The sequence below is a fragment of the Chrysochloris asiatica genome, unplaced genomic scaffold (genome assembly GCF_000296735.1).
Source record: "Chrysochloris asiatica unplaced genomic scaffold, ChrAsi1.0 scaffold00607, whole genome shotgun sequence".
Classification (NCBI taxonomy): Eukaryota; Metazoa; Chordata; class Mammalia; order Afrosoricida; family Chrysochloridae; genus Chrysochloris; species Chrysochloris asiatica.
The window spans coordinates 281,214-300,777 of record NW_006409125.1 but is presented as its reverse complement, the minus strand read 5'-3'; the positions used below and the strand labels follow the sequence as shown (position 1 = coordinate 300,777).

At 41.2% G+C, this 19,564-nt stretch overlaps 2 pseudogenes; one reads left to right on the top strand and one right to left on the bottom strand.

Annotated features, from left to right (window-relative positions):
* LOC102842984 overlaps positions 1-16,594 on the top strand; it is a 56,838-nt pseudogene extending 40,244 nt beyond the window's left edge.
* Positions 16,595-17,364: 770 nt separating this feature from the next.
* The window catches only part of LOC102840315, a 5,257-nt pseudogene continuing 3,057 nt past the window's right edge, over positions 17,365-19,564 (bottom strand).

Here is a 19,564-nt window from a genome sequence, read left to right as displayed (position 1 = left end):
CCCCTGAGCCTGCTTGGTTGGGTATTCTGTGTTGTTGTTGGCAGATCTCCTTTACTACACATCCACCCGATCCGCCATCTTGTTTGTTCTCCTCAAAATGGATATGTTTTAAAAACGGCTTCTTTGTGGGTGGGAGTGAGGAGGGGTAGCGGTGGAGCTGGACCGCAGTTGGGTCAACCTTCCTGCACAGCTGCTCCTAAGCCAGTGTTGGAAGTATCGGAGGGACCATGTGGCCCAAGCATGAACCCTGAGTGGGGGGCACCAGACCCTTATGCTCGGTATACTATCTGCAAACCTGGGCCCCTCATTGGGGTGTGGTTCCCCAGACTGCATTGGACAGGGACCAGGACTTTCCCTACCACTCTGGGTTCTCTTGGTCAACAGCAGTAGCTTTGTGAGGGTGTGTTTAAAGTACAGACCCTTCTGTGTCCTGTGTCCCCAGCTTGCAGAGGGCAAGCTGGGCAACCGGCGCATTTTCGTCACACATGGCTACAAGGCAGTTAGAGAGGTCCTGCTCCAGTACAAGAATAAGTTTTCCAGATGTGGAGAGATCCCGCATTCCATGCCCACAAGGACCGCGGTGTGTCTAGTTCTGCAGCCTTGTGCTGTTAGGGCTCCCACATACTGATCATTAACAGGTCCTTAGACCAGAGGCGTATTTAAATTTTGGCAGGTATGGCATTGCCTGTGAGGTGCTGGAGGGGCTGAATGCCACCAGGTAGCTTCTACTAACCATAGCAGTTTCCATGGATGCATTGCTTCATCCTTGATGATACAAATGTGCAATACGGGGCACACGTCATGTGCTGTATGCTATGAACTGCACCATTTCAGTAAATCCATGAAATGCTGGAAGAGAACCCAGCCTTCCTGCCTTGCCGGGGCTCAATCTCTCTTCTCCTTCCTCCTACACTTTCTAAAAAGCATTTGTAAATTCCCTGACCCTCTTCATCCCTTCCCCCTTCCAACCTCCATATTTCTCTTCTTCTCTTTACCACACCTCTGGGCAGCTGCCTATGTCAGGAATACCACTGTTCACCCCTCCGGATTTCTCTAACTGATGATTCTGTCCTTCCCAAACACACTCTCGCTGGATTCCAAGCCATGAGCTCTCCTGGCTCTTCTTCCTACAACCTGTGTCAGCACATCCTCCCCCAGAATTTTGGGTACTGGAGGCCCAGGCTCAGTCCAGTTCTAATCCCAGGACACCCTTTTTCTGCATTTATCTGGTTGGTTCTCCCTCCACACCTACAAGCCACTGAGAACATCTTACTCCAGCTTCTGTTTCTCCCATAACTTGATTTAAGATGACTGACTCCTTGCTCTCTTTTCTTCCCCTAGGAATCATTTTCAATAATGGGCCCACCTGGAAAGATACCCGGCACTTTTCCCTGACCACCCTGAGGGGATTATGGGATGGGGAAGCAATGAACAGTGGATCCAGAAGGAGGCCCACTTCCTGCTGAGGAACTCAGAAAAACTCAAAGTGTGTATCCCACTCGGACAAGAGACACCACAGGAGATAGGGAGAGAGGAACCTGGCCCCATCCAACCTGGTACAGTGTGTCCACATGCAGTGAAGTGACTCAGCCCTGGAGACAGAGGGCCCATTTGTGGGGAAGAGTCTATCCATCTGGGATAGCACTTCCATTCTTGGGGAGAGGCTGACACCCCCAGACAACATCTGGACCATCTGAAACTATGGGCAGTTCAGGGGGCCATGTATAGAACACCTTGAGTTCCTTCTTCTATATTTTAGGTAGAGAAAGTGTGGCTATCGAGAGAGTAATTTCTGCATTCTATATGAAACCATTGTTGATTAAGTGCTGTTCAGTCAGTTCTGACACATAGTAAACCTGCACAAGGATTCCAAGGAATGAATGTTGAGTTTGAACTGCCAATAATGAGGTTAACAATCCAATGCTTATCCTATAGCACCACACCAGAGCTCTAAATATATTCATTATCTTATGTGAATCATTATAATTCCCAGTAATGATTCACATAAGATAATGGATTTATTTAGAATAAATCAGTGAAAACAGGTGTTGGTCACTCTGTGGCAGGAGACACCCACCCCGTGGCCATCGAATGAGCAGTTCACAGACTCAAGTCCCATGTGTACAGCTCTGACAACCCTGTTTTCCAGGTCAGACTTTTGACCCCACCTTCCTCATCAGTGGCGGGCCCTACAATGTCATTGCTGGCATCTTTTGCTGTAAGCACTTTGACTACAGCAACAAGACATGCCTGAGACTGATGAACATTTTCAACGAGAACTTCTACCTGCTGAGCACCCCCAGGCTCCAGGTGCAGACCCTCATTTTCATTCATTTGCCCAAAATGTTGCTGTATAGTTTGCAACATGAAGTGTGAAAAGAGAAAACTCAGATTATGGAGTATGAGACACACCTAAAAGAGTGGGAGCATGTCCATGTTGGGGCACCTGGCAAGAGGCCCCAGTATTCTTCCTAGAGGCAGTCCTTTGTTAGCCTCAGGACAGTCATCATTTGCCATTTAAGGGTGGTGTGTCCTTGAGACTGATGTTCAGGTAAGGATCAGACATGATGATCATGTTTCCACCACAGAACGCCACCTCTGACAGCAGTGCCACAATGATCCTGTCCATCTGAAATAGATGTTCTAAATGAAATGATCACAATGGTCATAAAGTCAAGTATCAGCCCAGTCACAATGTAAAATTAGATTGCATCTGGAAAAAAACAAAACGTAGTTAAGATAACTCTGCCTTTTACTAGATTTACAATTCTGTCTCTCTCTAGATTTATAATTATTATTCACAATATATGAGACACCTGCCTGGGAGCCACAGAAGGGTCATGAAGAATGTATTTGAAATCAAGCAGTACGCATTAGAGCAAGTGAAGGAAAAGCATGTATCACTGGACCCCAACTGCCCCTGGAATTTCAGTGACTGCCTGCTCATTGAGATGGAAAAGATGCCCCCAACCCCAGACTGTGAAGCATGTGTGGATCAGAACCCCAGATGAGACTGCAGGTGGGGGCTGACAAACGTTTTCCCACTCATGCCACACTCATACACATCTGGTATGTCATGGTCACATTTTGATGCTTATGGTCTCACCTTAGCACAGGTAGTTCTAGTTGGGCGTGTCTTGCTGCCCACACCAGACGCAGAAGTTGAGCAGCCTCAAACACCACACCACCCCAAACTGCCAGCCAAAGGTGGGCATGTGGTCCCTCGCAGCTGCCCGCCCCAGGCTGTGGTCTGTGTCACCTTTGGGCCAATGGCTTTAACCACCTGTGTCTTGCCCATGGAGGTCCTCAGTTTTCCTCATCAGAACATAGATCACGTATTATGTGAGATTTGAAGGGGTCCTGGGCCTGCACCACATAATCTACCTGACAGCCCTCATGTCTCCTCTTGATGAAACCAAATCCAACCAAATCCAGTGCCATCACGTTGATTCCAACTCAGAGCAGTACTGGAATAAGCCTATAAGACAGAGCAGAACTGCTCCTGAGTGTTTCTGAGACTGTCAACCGTCACAGGAAGAAACAGCCTCACCTTTCTCCCAACAATGGTTAACCCACTGTGTCACTAGGACTGCTTTCCTCTTAGCACTGGAACAAGCCTATAGGACAGAGCAGAACTGCTCCTGAGTGTTTCTGAGACTGTCAATCATCACAGGAATAGACAGCCTCACCTTTCTCCCAGCAATGGTTAACCCACTGTGTCATCAGAACTGCTTTTCTCTAGGCCAGATGTGAATTCCACACCCTGATTTCCCCAGAAATTTGCCCTGTTATCCAGGAATCCTCCTCCATCATCAGAGTGTCCAGATTCCAGAGTGACTTCCTGGATCTATAGTATGTCCTGACTAGCCAGGTAGGCCTTAGGACTATGAGGCACTGGCCTCAGGGATAGAGAGTCCTTAAAGAAACTGCTACAATGCAGTGGCTGTCTGCCAAGACCCCACAACACAGTCACCACTATAAATTAGCCACTAAAATATGTTCAGCCACCAGCCTATGATTTGCTGGAAAGCACTGAGGTCACCTTTGACTTGGGGCAGTGGGTGGTAGGGGCTTACAGCAGGCTTGGACCAAAGAGTCTCACTGGCAGCTTGGGAGCTGGTGGAGGAATGCATGGAGCCTTAGGGTGGAGCTGAGTCCTGCCCTTGAGAAGTTTCCTGGGAACCTCAGTTTCCATAACAGTGAAAGGGACATGATAATGTCTCTACCAGCTCCAGATCATGTTTGACCTGGTGATCTCATAAAGCAGTGGGTGTCGGCTAGCCCACGTCAACTGTTCAGTAAAAACAGTTTCTTTCTTGGCACCCATCTGGAGACATCCTGTTTTCAAGTCTCTGTCTGTCTCTGGCACTGCAGGAAAACAAAGTTCGGAGCCTGGGTACACACTGGATGACATTTCCATGACTGGGGCTGACCTGTTGTTTGCAAGGACAGGACCACTGTGAGATAATGGGCTTCTGATCCTCATGAAGTACCCGGAGATTGAAGATGCGTTGATGTTGGGCCAGGAGTGTTCCCTCGGGCCATAGGCATACAGGAGACACCAGCACTCGGCCAAGTCTGTGTCCACAGGTAACAGGGGATGTCAGTACCAGGTCACACCTGTGCCTCAGGGTCATGGGATGAAGCACTTTGAGGGGAAACAGTCTGTAAACATGCCCATTGTTGTTGTTGTGACTAAGTGCTGTCTAGTAGGTTCTAACTCATAAGGACCCTGTATAGAGTTTACAAGGAGCAACTGCTAGGTTTGAACTGCTGATCTTTCAGTTAGCATTCTAGTGCTTATCCTATAGCACCACACCACCACTCCACTGTGGACATGTCTAGATTCCTGTCAGAATAATCACTGTAGAAAAGAAAAGCCTTCTGCCCTCCCTTAGCAGGGGTCTAACAGCACAGCTCAGAGTGAGAAACATTAACTTCTGCTCTGTAATATCACCTACTTATGACAGCGTAAACCTTTACCCAATTCACAACAAAATGCAGATAGATAGATAGATAGATAGATAGATAGATAGATAGATAGATAGATAGATAGATAGATAGATATAGGTATATGGCATCCTGGTATGGCGCTATAGGATAAGCTCAGGACCACAAGTTCAGTCTGAACCATGAGGTCAGTGGTTCAAATCCACCAACTGCTCCTCAGAAACCCTATCCTGGGTTGCTATGAGTTGGAACTGATTCAACAACGACATGGCAGTGAAGACATGTCCCTGTTGCCCCTGAATTAAGCTGACCTCTCAGCAGAGGAGACACAGAGCTCAGCTAAAACCAGAAAGCAGGAATCTGGACATTAACAGAGGTAGATCTTTTACAAGTCTGTGGTGTGAGAAATTTTGTCTGTTCTGTCATAAGTGAACAATTATTGTTGCTGTATGCTGTCAAGATGGTACCAACTCATACTAACCCTGTATAGGGTTTCCACAGAGTGGCTGGTGGACTTGAACTACTGACCTTGCAATTAGCAGTCCAATGTTTATCCTACAGGAAAACAATAGACGTGAAAAACATTTTTTCTAACATGTTATTGTGTTTCATGTGAAAGTTTACACAGCAAATTAATTTTCCATTCAGCCATTTATATACAAATTGTCCTGTCATCAGTGGCTCTCCCCACAATAGGTCAGTGCTCTCCATTTCCACCCCACCTTCCCCATTTCCATACCTCCAAATTTCCTGCCTCTCCTTGCTGTGTCTTCTTTGCCTTCAACCAAATGTTGCCTGTTTGGTCTCAAGGTTCACATTTCTCATAGGTGTTGTTGTTTGTTTTACATGTAAATCTAGTATATGGTGACAATTGTCTTCTGAGAGCTCTAGGTTAAAAGGATATTTTAAGGCAATGTTCTTGGGATTCCTCCAGTCTCCATCTAGTAAGTCTGGTCTTTTTTATGAATTTGAGTTTTCTTCTCCATTTGTCTTCCATTCTAACTGGGACCTTCCATTGTGTGGCTGATCAGAGTGGTGAGTAGTGGTAGCTGGCCACCATCTAGCTCTTTAGGTCTCAGGCTAGTGGAGGCTGGGCTTTGTAGGGCCATTAATCCTGTGGACTAATTGCTTCCTTGGACCTTTTTTCCCTTTACTGCCCTTTGTTCCATATGAGAAGAAACTAATAGTTCTAGCTTAGATGGCCATTTGAAAGCCTGTAAGACCCAGACACTGCTCACCAAACTGGGATGTATAGAGCATTATCTTTATGGATTATAGTAGGCCACTTGATTAGATGTCCCCTGAGACCATGGTGCTTAGCCTTCAAGCCCAGTAACTCAGACCCATGAGGTGTTTGGATATTTCTAAAAAGTTTCTATAACTGTACCCCCTATGTGCTCTATTACATACGTGAATAAGCATGCAGCGCATATAAATATGAATGAGGGGGCTTATAAAGTTCACGGGAAAATTCCATTAGCTGCTAATTCCATTTTCCCATGACTTTTTAAAGTCCGCTTGCATACGCAAATGCTCTCAACACATGTATGCATGCCCCTGTACTACTATGTGCCTTCTCACACCTATGTAGCATACATATCTACCTTTATAATAACTCACCACTCACAAATATGGATTGTTACTAATGCTGCTGAAGAATTGAATATGCTATACAATTTACTATTGCTGTTGACAAGTTAGTTCCTACTTAAAGCAACCATGCTTGTCTATGAATCACAAGGTCGGCAGTTCAAACCCACTAGCTGTTCCTCAGAAACACTGTGCAGGGTCACTATGAGTCAGAACTGACTTGACAGCACTTAACAACACCTTCCTTTTCCCATCCCTGGTAACCACCGAAGTATTTAAGTAGGTAAACCTGTTCTTGACTTTAAACAACACAATGGTTCATAATGGCAGCACCTCTTCATGTGCTTGTGAGTCATCTGAACATCTTCTTTGGTGAAGTGCCTATTCATGTTCCTTGCCCGTATTTTAAATAGGATTGTTTAATTTTTTGTTATTAAGGTGCTGAAGTTTTTTTTATATATATTTTAGAGTTTAGACTCCTGTCAGATGTGATTGCCAAAAAAAAAAAAAAAAAAAAAAAAAGTTTCCAGTCTGTGTGTTCTCTTTCACTCTTTTGGTAACATCTTTTGATGAACATAGTATTAATTTTTAGGAGGTCCACGTTACCTACTTTGTCTTCTGCATGTGCATCTTTAGATTCATAGTATATTCCTAGCTTTGATCCTATATTATCTTCCAGGAAGTTGATAGTTTTAGGTTTAACATTTAAGTTTTTATCCATTTTGTGCTACTTTTTGTGTAACATGTGAGGTGTGGATACTGCTTTATTTTTTTGCTAGCACTCTTTACTGAAGAAACTCTTCCCAATTGAACGGACTTCAACTCTTTGCCAAAAATCAGTTGTTCATAGCTGGATAGATTAGCTTCTCAATTATGTTCCATTGGTCTATGTGTCAGCCACTTTATCACTATCTTGCTGTTTTGGCTAAGTAAATTCTGAGATGGGGAAATATAAGGCCTTCTACTTTGTTCTTCCATAATGCTTTACCTACTCAGAGCGTGTTTCCTTTTCATATAAATTTGGAGATTAGGTTTTCCATTTCATTAAAGAACATTGTAAAGATTTGGATAAACATTGCATTATATATGTAGATTGTTTTCAGGAGTATTGCCATTATCTAACAGTACAGGAATGTGGTATATTTCTCAATTTGTGCATGTCTCTAACAGTATTGTTTTGTAGCTTTGTTTATTCAGGTCTTTGATGTCCCTGGTTATATTTATTCCTAGATATTTTATCCTGTATGGGGCTATTTTTTTTTAATGTTTTATTGTGACTTATGTGATAGTTTACATGGGAGAACATTAGTTTTACATTCATTCATCCTATCATCCTATATCTTTTCATTGCCATGGTTACAATCTCCTCCATGCATCATCAACCAACCAAAGGGTATACACTACAAGCCTGCCCCCCAGTCATCAGCACAGAGCCCCTCTCCCTCTCTGTGTATAAAGTCCCCAGCCGCTCCATCTCTCCACGTCCATGGGGCTATTTTGTTGTTGTTGTTATGTGCCATGGAGTTGGTTCCGACTCATAGAGACCCTGTACAGGGTTTCTGAGGCTATAAATCTTTACGGGAGCAGAAAGCCTCATCTTTCTCCAGTGAAGTTATTTAGGCCAGGGCTTTTTGTGTTGTTTTTGGGAGGAACATGAGACTTTCTGTTCCCTCAAAGGTTTATAGCCTCAGAAACCCAATAATTTTTAGTTTTATAGCATTGTGATCACAGAAGGTACTTTGTATTAGTTTGATGCTTTTAATTTATTGAGGCTTGTTTTGTGACCTAAAATATGGTCCACACTGGAAAATGATCCATGTGTGTTGGAGAAAAATGTGTATTGTGCTGCTGTTGTGTGGTGTGTTCTCTATATATCTATGAGGCAAATTTGGTCGTGTTATTCAGATCCTCTGTATCTTTGCTGAGCTTCTTTCTAGTTGTTCTGTCCGTCACTGAAAGTGTTATTAAGTTCTCCTACTATTAGTAAGGAGTCCTGGTATGATACTGTAGCATAAGCACTGGATTGCTAACCAAAAGGTGGGAGGTTCAAATCCACCAATCACTCCTTGGAAACCCTATACAGGGCTGCTATGAGATAGCACTTAAGAACAACAGTGATTGTAAAGTTGCCTATTTCTCTTTTCAATTCTGTTCATTTGTTTTATGTATTGTGAAGCTCTGTCATTAGGTCTGTAAATATTTTTATGGTTAAAAATATTTTTAATCAAGCTTTTGGTTGATTACCCCTTTAATCATTGTATCCTTCTTTATCTCTTATAATGGATTTTTACTCAAATCTGATTTATCAAAGATTACTATTACCTGCTTTCTTTTGTTTACTGTTTGCTTGATATATTTTTCCCATTGTTTGATTTTTTAACCATTTATGTCTTTGGGTCAAAGGTGTGTCTCTTGTAGGCAACGTATTGGTGGGTCATGGGGTTTTGCTTGTTTGTGTGTGTGTTTACCCATTGTGCGACTCTGTTTCTTGATTGGTGCATTTAAACCATTTATGGCTGGTGTGAATATCAATAGATATGAGTGCACTGCTGCCATTTTGTTAGGCTTTTTTTTTGTGATGTTAACCTTTTTTTGGTTCTAGTTAATTTTCTGTGTTGAGTTATTTTTGCTTGTGGATTTTCTTTTCATATCCTTTTTTATTGATTTTGTGTTTATCGAGTCCTTTCCATTTTCTTCTCTTCTTTATTTTGGTGTAAAAAATTTTTTTCTCTGTGGTTATTCTGAAGTGTCTTATTATCTTTCTAAATTTTAAAAATCCTGTTATATATCTTTATATCAATTTGACTTCCTCTTCATATGGAAGGTCTATAACTACACCAATGATTCCCACTATTTGTTTTGAAGTTGGCATCATTTACAGATTGATGTCTCTGGCCCTATTTTCAGTTTTGCAGCTTTACTTTACTTTTGATACTTTTTCTGGGTTGGCATCTAGGGATACCGTCATGTGTTTTAATCTCAAGTTGGTATCTGATGTTATTGGTTCTATGTCCCAGGACTCCCTTTAATATGTCTTATAAAGATTGTCTGTTTCTTTGGGAGTATCCAAGTTTTGCCATCTTATTTGAAAGATAATTTTGCTAGATATATGATTTTTGGTTTGCATTTTATATATTTTTTTTCCTTTTAGGGTTCTGCATATGTCATTCTACTGTCTTCTTGCCTGCATGGTTTCTGCTGAGTATTAACACTTAATCTTACTGGTGCCTTTTGTTGGTGATATTTCATTTTTCATAAGATGCTCTCAGATTTCTTTTGTTGACTTTGGTCTTGGAAAGTTTAACTATGACGTGTCTTGGTAGCTTTCTTTTGGGATCTATCCTGTATGGGGTTCATTAGATTCTTGGATGGAAACCTTGTCATCCTTCATGAATTTCGGGAAGTTTCAAAAATTCTCTCTTTGCTTTGTTTCCATCTCTTCCAATTACACATGAATTATTGTTCTTTTCTTTTTTCTGATTGTTCCTTAAACAGATTAGTTATCAAGGGATTTGTTCTCTTATCTAATTATTTCTTCCATTGATTCAATTCTACTGTTATGTCCTTCCAGTGTGTTGCCTAGCTGGTATTTTATTGTTAATCCAGATTTCTGTTTGTTGCTTTTGTATGGCTACTTTGTATTATGTTCACTGTTGTTTTTAGTGATTTTGGTCAATGTGTGAAAAATTTTGATGGTGTCTGTTGGCTAGGCATAATTTCCTCTCACTAATGAGTCCTAGTGTGGCGTTGTGGGTTAATGCTCTGGACTGCAAAGTTGGTTTGAAATACAAGGTTGGTGGTTTAAGCTCATTAACTGCTCCTTGGAAACCCTATACAGGGTTGCTATGGGTCAGAACTGACTTGACTGCAGGCATTTAACAACAACAACAATGGTATAGTGGGTCACCCCCCATGTGAGTCTTCTGTGGTTAAACCTATCTATGTCTTCCCTTCACAAATTTGAGTGTAGGTGTGGAAGCAAGTTCTTTCTTGATATTAGGTGACAAGTGTTGGAGGTTCAGGGTCCCTCTAAAGCCCACATGATTTGTAAGATCCTTCTAGGTTGGTGCTGTCCTCTGAAAAGGGAGTGTTACCCAAATGGAAAGGATAGGCCCACTGTGAATGCATGAATTATCATCTCAGTAGATGGTGAGTATCCAAGAGTTTTGATGCAAATGCAGACTGCTTGAAGAAATTGCTTGGGTGTGGGATAGTAACATTGCAATTAGGTGAATATTGAATGAGGGCACTATGATCTCTTGCTCAGTGTTTGGAAAAGGTGCCGATGACACCTGTCAGGATGTGATTTGTGTTACTGGTGAAGTGATGTATCTGTCCAACTAGTCACCTGGATGTGAGTGCAGACAGTGTTCTTACTGGTCACAGGATGGGGCATTGTGTGTGTGTGCACTGCTGGCTGCTGGGGCAGGGAAATACAGGTCACTGAGTGGGTGACAAAAAACTCACATCACCAGTTGACAGGTGGGCAAGGCAATGGGGGCCAGGGATGGGGGTCTTGTGCCTCTGGTTACCAATCAGGTAGTAGTAGGAGTATACATAGCTGATCACCAGAGACATTGTAGCACTGGGGTGATCAAAGTGGCCACAAGTCTCTGGTTGCAGATCTGACAGCCTGGGAGTACATGTTGCAGGTTACTAGGTTGAGAAGGGACAGGGGACTCACCACTGGGAAGTGGGAGAGAGGAATGGACCATATTCCTCCTGTCTCTGGCATGGATGCAGCAGGTGATCAGTACCCAACCCAGATCAAATATTAGGAGAGGGGCTGTCCAGAGTCCAATCAAAAGGGGCGATCCCTATCTGCCACTCCAAGGATCATCCAATCCAACAATACTAGCCACATAAATGATCAGGACTACTGCTAGTGAGATCTGTCTGTCCTTGTTTTCTGACTCCCTCCCTGCTCTATGCTTGCCTAGATCCCTAGGGCTCTCAACCATCTTCTTGAAATTTGCTTTTCTTGGTTTGTCTACACAATATCTCTGTCTCCTGTTGGAGATTTATGTATTTGACTTCCTATGCTCATTACCAAGGAATGCTGTTCATTTGTCTAAAGATGGTTAGACTTTGCTAGGTCAGGTGGTAGGATGCCTACTGTCTATAAATCTCTTCATTCAGTGCTTTCATTCAATTTCTTCTTCACTTTGGTGTTCACTTTAATTCTTCATCTTTCTGTTGCTTTTAAGTGACTAATTATGAAGAATTTCCAACATAGAAAAAAAAAAAAAAGACAAAATAAATATGACTGGTATTCTTATACCTATTATTGCCTTATTTGTGTCAGAGTTGTTCTAAAGAAAATTCACTATAGTAAGCTAAAGACCTCCCTGGCTTCCTTCCCCCGAGATATCAATGTCCAGGCTTGTATACACTACTCCCAGGCATGACTTCATATACTTAACTTTGTTAACTATCTGCATATAATTCATATTATTGTGGGTGTTTTTGATTTTTTACTTGGGTACCATATCTTTTTTTTTAGGTTTTTCCACTCAATATATTACAAAACCCATAGGAAATCTTAAATCCAGAGAGGTTGCTTTGATCTGTCAGGAAGAAAGAGACTGTGAGCCTCCTGCTTCCTGGAGGTTCTTCCCAAAGTAGACAATATATGTTTGATTCCACTCAGTCATTGTCATTCATACTTCTTAGAAGCATGAAGTAAACAATATGAATTAATAATTAATACAAGGCATTCCTTCCAAAAAGAAATGAAGGAAGTACTCTGGCATTCTATATTTCTGTAATAAACACAAGAGCTGTATTAGCCATAATCAGCTAAGATGGTGGATTTCAAACACTTTGTACACAATAAATAACCTCAGAGAGTTTACATCGTACTGGATGTCTGTAGAGAGATTACCCAACGGTTCAAAGTATCTGGAGCACCAGGAAACACTAATTAAGTGTTCATTTAACTTATGTTGCCTGGATGATTATTGTTAGTCAAGTGAGTACCAACTCTGGCAGAGGCCATGTGGAAGACCCTAAACATGAAGGGCTCATTGTTAAGTAGGGCCACAATGGGTCCCCCCTTTGTGGCACGGGGCCACAGGAGAGATCTCATGTGGGGACTCTGCTGTCTCTGTCTCTTTGTTTTAATCAGCTTATTTTTAATTTTCTTGATTTTATAATAAAAGTTTTCAGTAGAATCTTAGTAAGAACTATATTAGAGATTTGAAACTTGCACATTCACACCATATTCAATCATGCGTAGTCCTAAAGAATGCTTCTCACACTAACAATAAGTTTCACCACTAGGAAAAACCAGCTAAAGTTTTTGCCAGCTCAAGTTCAAGATTACATTCAACATTCTGTGTAGTTTCGGTCAGGGGCATTAAGACCTTTAGAAAATTAGCAAAAATGCAATTGAGGGCTAAGGAAATAGTATTAGATCATAAGCAGAAATTTAACTAGATGTTTTGTATAGAGAAGTTTTTGGTATAAGGAAGTTGTTCTGTTTCTTCTTGGGTACAAAACTTTTTAATGCTTCTTGTATTTCTTGTTTAATCAATCATGAGAAACAATTGTGTTGTCAGTTACCATAGCAAATAATGTCTAGGTACATGTTGTGATTAATGAATCTATAAAAAATAATAGATTCATTAATTATTCTGAGGGCAGAAATAGGAGTTAAGATTTAGAATTATGTTTTAAGGTTAGCGTGACATTTTTAGAGCAATGAGGTTTGCTTACAGAAATCAGATATTGTCTAACTATGGAAAGGGGTACAAGGAAACATTTTATATTCTTGATGCTCTATATTGAAATGATTAATATATATGATTTAGACCACTACTTTGAAAAGAATGATTAATAGATTGATGGTATAGAGTAGTATAAAAGCTGCTTGAGAATCTGAAATAGGAAGAGGAGAAATAAAATGTAGAGGCGAGAGGAGTAATAAAAATGTGAGAGGAGAAGATTCACCATCTAACAAGACCCATCGATCCTGTGAGCTTCATTCTTCGCTGATGTCAAACCTCCTTCTAGGACCCCCCCCCCCCAAATAAGAGTGTCGGAGCTGGCTTCCGACACAACTCATAATGAACCGCATGCACAACAAAACACTGCCTGGTTCTGCACCAATCTCATAATCATTGCTATGCTTGAGCCCATTGCTGCTATCACTTGTACCAATCCATCTCGTTGGTGGTCTTATTCTTTTTTGCTGACCTTCCACTTTATCAAGTTGATGTCCTTCTCCAGGAACTAGTCCCTCCTGATAATAAATATAAAGTATAGAAACAAAGTCTGGCCATCCTGGTTTCTAAGGAGCCAGAACGATATTTCTTCCAACACCAATTTGTTTGTTCTTCTGGCAGTCTATGGTACTTTAAAAATTCTCCTCCAACACCATAATGCAAATTCATCAATTCCTCTACAGTCTTCCTTACTCATTTTCCAATTTTCACATGCATATGAGGCTATGAAAAATATCATGGCTTGGGTCATGCCCTCAAACTGACATCTTTGCTCTTGAACATTTTAAAGAGGTCTTGAGCAGCATATTTGTCTAATACATCATTTTATTTTTTGACTGCTGCTTACATGAGTGTTGATGGTTGATCCAAGAAAAATGAAGTATTTGTCAACTTCAATCTTTTCTCCATGTATATGAATGTTATTTTTTGGTCCAGTGGTGAGGAATTCTGCTTTATTTACATTGAGGTGCAACCCATACCAAAGGCTGTGGTCTTTGACCTTCGTTAGTAAGTAGTTTAAGTCCTCTTCACTATCAGCAAGCAAGGTTGTATCATCTGCACATTTCAGGTTCTTAGTGAGTCTTCCTCCAACCCTGATCCCACGTTCTTCTTCATATAGCCCAGCTTCTCAGAGTATTTGCTCAACATACAGACTGCATATGTATGGTGACAGAATACAACTCTGGCACACACCTATCCTGATTTTAACCATTCAGTGTCCCCTTGTTCTGTTCGAATGACTGCCTCCTGGTGGATGATTAAATGGATGGATAACTGGGTGTATGAATCAGGGGTAGGTGATTTAGTGGATGATACATGTGTGGTTGGATGAGTGGATTGCTAGACAGATGGATAGATGACTCAATGGATTGTTTGTTAGGTGGGCAGATATATAATGAATGAGTGGATGAGTTACCAGCTAGCCTGGACTAGTGTATTAAATATATTCCATTAATATACTAGCAGAGAAGCTTCATGAGGAAATTGACAGGGTGATTGGGCCAAGTTGAATTCCTGCTGTCAAGGACAGGTTAGAGATATCCTACATGGATGCTGTGGTAAATGAAATTCAGCAATTCATCAACCTCATGCACTCCAATCTACCCCATGAAACAACTCAGGACACCATGTTCAGAGGATATGTTACCCCCAAGGTTGGATATGCAGCCTACAGACCACACCATAAGCAGGTAAGAAGAGTTCAGATGTTGCACCTTCAGCTAGGCTGCAAGGGGTCAGAAATCTGCTTCCTTAGTGACTCTCTCCTGACCCTCCATGGACCTGGTTACCACACTAATGAAGAAATCTGGAACAGTAACTCCTCAGATAGTGCTTGAGATTTGCATCATATTCTATACCAGGGATGGTGGGGGGACAACCCTGGAGTTCATCCTTTGAGAAAATTAGGACCTCTCTTACCATTTAGACCTAACCCCTTACTACTGTTTCATACAGTAGATTTATCTTTCTATCTAACCCTTAGACAAACAACCCTTCTCCAATTATAAATATACCTGTGCAATAACCAAGAATTGAAAGCAATCTCCCTCACAGCGAGCTTCCAGAGGAAAGCCCACATGTGTCAACTTGGCTAAAATGGTCTTTATCCTTCTAGGGCACCGTTGTAATTCCAACTCTGGACTCCCTCTTGTAAGATGATCAAGAATTCCCTGATCCAGAGACATTTAAACCAGAGCACTTTCTGAATGAGAATGGAAAATTCAATTACAGTGACTACTTCAAAGCATTCTCTGCAGGTAAGAAGAGTTCAGATGTTGCGCCTTCCCTCATTTCCCTCTTCTTCATTTCTACTTCACATTGACTCTTTCATCATCCCAGACATGAGTTAATCTCTTAGCTCCAGCATGTCCCTTGTTTTCATTTGCAACATGACCTCAGTGTGCTGATACCTATTCAGAGAGGCTAAATGACACCTTTCACTGACCCAGAAGTTCAGAGAACGAAGTTATGAATTATTTTCTCAATAGAGTAAACACTTTACCTAATACAGTGCTAAAGCTCCATTTCTACCCTAACAGAATTTAATGAAAATCTTTCAAAATTACATTACATAATTGTCCATAATTTTAAATAAAAATTACTAAATACAATCAAAACTTTGATTATTTAAACTCATCATGGGAAACATCAAAATTTGCCCTAGGATGAGATTCAGTGATCTCTCCCTTAGTTTTCTTCACAAGACCTTCCCTCAGGTGCAAAGGAAGATCATGTAGTCAAATAGATAGCTTTAATTTGACACCCAATATTAGAATTTAGCTTTTAACCTAAGGGTGGCCCACTTAGTTCCTGGATGAACATCATGGATGAACACTGGGAAACACGTCCCTTAACTGGCAGAGACCAACTGATTTTTTATGTTGATCTTGTGCCCTAGTAATGTGCTAACCCATTGTATTTAGGATAGCTGCAGTTGTATGAAGGCTACCCATGAATAAGTCAACATTACTGGTCTCCTTATTCAGAATGTGTGTAAATACATTATCTCCTTTCTTTTAATGGGCAGGGAGGGGTAGTTCTGCTTTATTCTGCCCTCCAGCTCCCTCTGCTGTCTGGCTTTTGAAAATGATAACTTCTGTGGGGTTCCCTCAGTGGTCTCATCAGCATTCTTGTCACTTCCAGGAAAATGAATGTGAGTTGGAGAAGGCTTGGATCACATGGAACTATTCCCTTCTTTGTCGGCCATCTGACAGCATTTTAACTTGAAGTCTCTTGTTGACCCAAAGGACATTGATCTCACCTCCACTACAGTTGGGTTTGGTAGTATCCCAGCACATTACAAACTCTGTGTCATCCCTCGGTCATGATGTAGAGTAGATACACATTGGACAATCAAGGCCTACACCCCAAGTGACTGCAGGAACTTTCTTGCCCACGTAGCTAATGCCATATGGATAGCATCCCTGTCCACATTGCCTTTATTTATTATTTATTTTTTGTAACAGGTAAGCAGATGACATTTATTTGGTCTGAGTACAGTATAGTTGTATTTGAGTTTTACAAAACATCAAATATAAATAACCTGAAATTGTAACAATACACAAAAATTAGCTTCTTACACAGCCATACCAGACAGTACAAACTGAAAACTTGAGTAAATTAATATCGCCAGTTAACATTTCAAAACAAGTTTCAATGCATAGCACTTGCTACTTTGAATCTGTTTAAGTCAGAGTATGAAAATGGTTAGATCTAGGCTAAAAATAATTCTTTTTCTAACCAAAAATAGAGACATAATATTTATAACCTGGTATCAACTTTACTAAACCACAATATTTAAAAACTATTAAATGATACCAGAGGGTATTTACATTTAAAAGGCAACATGCATTGTGTTGTTTTATCTCATGACTGTTTATGCACACTTTGTTTGAAAAGTTTCAAAACTATATTCCTACTTTCAATATAGCTTACTGCCATGTTCTAGCAAAGTGAATGCGTCCAAAGGGAGCAGAATCATTTTCAAGTCGATGATGTGACTTTCCCCGCCTTTGGAGCAAAGAACATAACAAATAGTCTGGTTCTGCCCAGATGACATAACGCAGTTAGACGGTTCTGTCTGGAGGCATATTTCTGTTCAATCTAATGTGATAACTTCATCAAGTTCATTTGTTGGTTCTGTGTGTGACTTCTTTGCACCGACATTCTCTTTCTCATCCAACTTCCTCTTACGACCTTTCTCTACTTCTCTGATGCCACCAGCATTATTCGAAGTGCTTTCTTCATCTGAATCAACTATGAGCACATCATCTTGCTCTTGTGCTGTGGATGTAGAAGGCTGAGCTCCATCATCACTGCCATTGGTTATACTTCTGGCAGCATCTTCAGCTTGTTTAGGTCCCACATTTTCTGGGGTATCACCAACAACTTCAAATTCAACATCTTTTCCTAGGTTTGCACTATGAAGAATGTTGATCAATAGTGTAGTCCTGAAGGAAGTCATCTGCTTGAAGCTGACTGCCATTTCTAATTCCAAATTCTGACAACTTCTTGAGATTGTTAGCTTCTGTCATCTCCCTCTTCTGAAGATATTAGAATTGTTCCTTTCCCATTTTCAATATGCACATCTGGTGCTACCATGGCAATTTTTTCTTTTACTATCTAATCTTGCAGCATGAGAACAGTTACTTTATGGACATTCAGATGTATAGTCACTTCTGGCTTGCTGGCACATACATAACAATTGGAGTTGGATGGATCTAGTGCACAAGGCCCAAGGAGTTTCTTTCTTGGGTTTTGTAGTTTACTCAAAAATTTGTTGTACATTGGTCTATTTTTCCTGATAGAATCTTTAATCTTTCCAATACTGTCAACCCAGCAATCACTTCAGTGGTAGTTGCAATAGCAGGAATGATGTTCCCTGCCATTGATTTTATATCACATCTGCTCTTCATATTCATACTGAAAATATGCATCCTGAGGTTTGCAGCAGAAGTGACAAAATCCATAGCAGCTGGGTCATCCTTGTCCCATATGAGTTCAGCTCCATCCCCTTTTTCTGCTAAGTGAACTCTCAAAGTCTCAATGCTTTTTGAAAAAAGACTTGCATAACTCTTGACTTCTAGAACCTGCTGGTCTTTCTAACCTAACTGGGGTTCATTTTGTTGGTCTGCTGCATTGGTTTCTTCACCTTGACTTTGTACTTCAGCCCAGTCCAAAGGAACTGGAGGCTTCCTTTTTCACCATAACTTGTCCATGGTCAGTAGATACCTGATATCATCTTTAAAAATCTTAGTAAACAGTTTAACTGGGTCATATCCAGTGGATTTAGCCCATTCCTTAGTGGAAATATGTTTAATGTCACCATCTTTATTAGATGCTCTGACTCTGGCTTCAGCTTCCATTGGTTCCCAAGAAGCCTCAGGGTCAGCTCTGTTGGGAGATACTTTTTTTGTTGTTGTTTGTTTTTTAAGTGTTTTATTGTGAATTATATGATAGTTTACATGGGAAAACATTAGTTTTACATTCATTTTATAGTACATCGTATCATTGCCATTGTTACAATCCCCTCCATGCATGTTCAACCAACCAAAGGGTATACCCTGCAAGCCTTCCCCGTACACTATAACTCCCTGCCCCCCAGTCTTCAGCACACAGTCGATCTCCCTCTCTGGAACTAAAGTCCCCAGCTGCTCCATCGCTCCACGTCATTGTCTCTGCCTCCATCTCAGGCATCACTGCTTCTCTGGGTAGGGTCCCACTCTCGGCTCTTCTCCATTGATGGTCCTAGGGACCTCCGCTCCTAGACTGAAAGTTATTCCCTCCCTCCTTGCTATGAAATCAGTTATAGGCAGAAGACGGACTTACAAGCTTTCTATGGTGTTGTTTCTGACTATTCCTTTCTCTCCCCATCCAGTGTCTATTTTATATTATAATGCAAGGAACACCAAGATTCAAAAGGCAGCCAAGCATCTTAACATTATTCCCCCCTTTTCCCCATTCCAACCATGTCTCAATCTGTATCCCAGGGCCCTGTCCTACTTAGCCCATTCAAACATGCCTAATTGTTCTCCCATATGTTTTGTTCTTCCACTCCCCTCTCCCTTCTTGTATATTGCCCCCCTCCCCAGCACCCAAACTTTCCTATGTCTAATCCCTGTCCTGTGCTCCATCTTCCCCTCCCTCCACTCACCCACCCACAACATCCCAGTGACCAACAAAGAATTCCCCCCACCCCCACACCTTTAGTATGGGTTCTTTTTCTTAGTCTTTTACAGTTTAGTGGTCCTATGCAGTATTTCTCTTTTTGTGACTGACTAATTTCACTCAACATAATG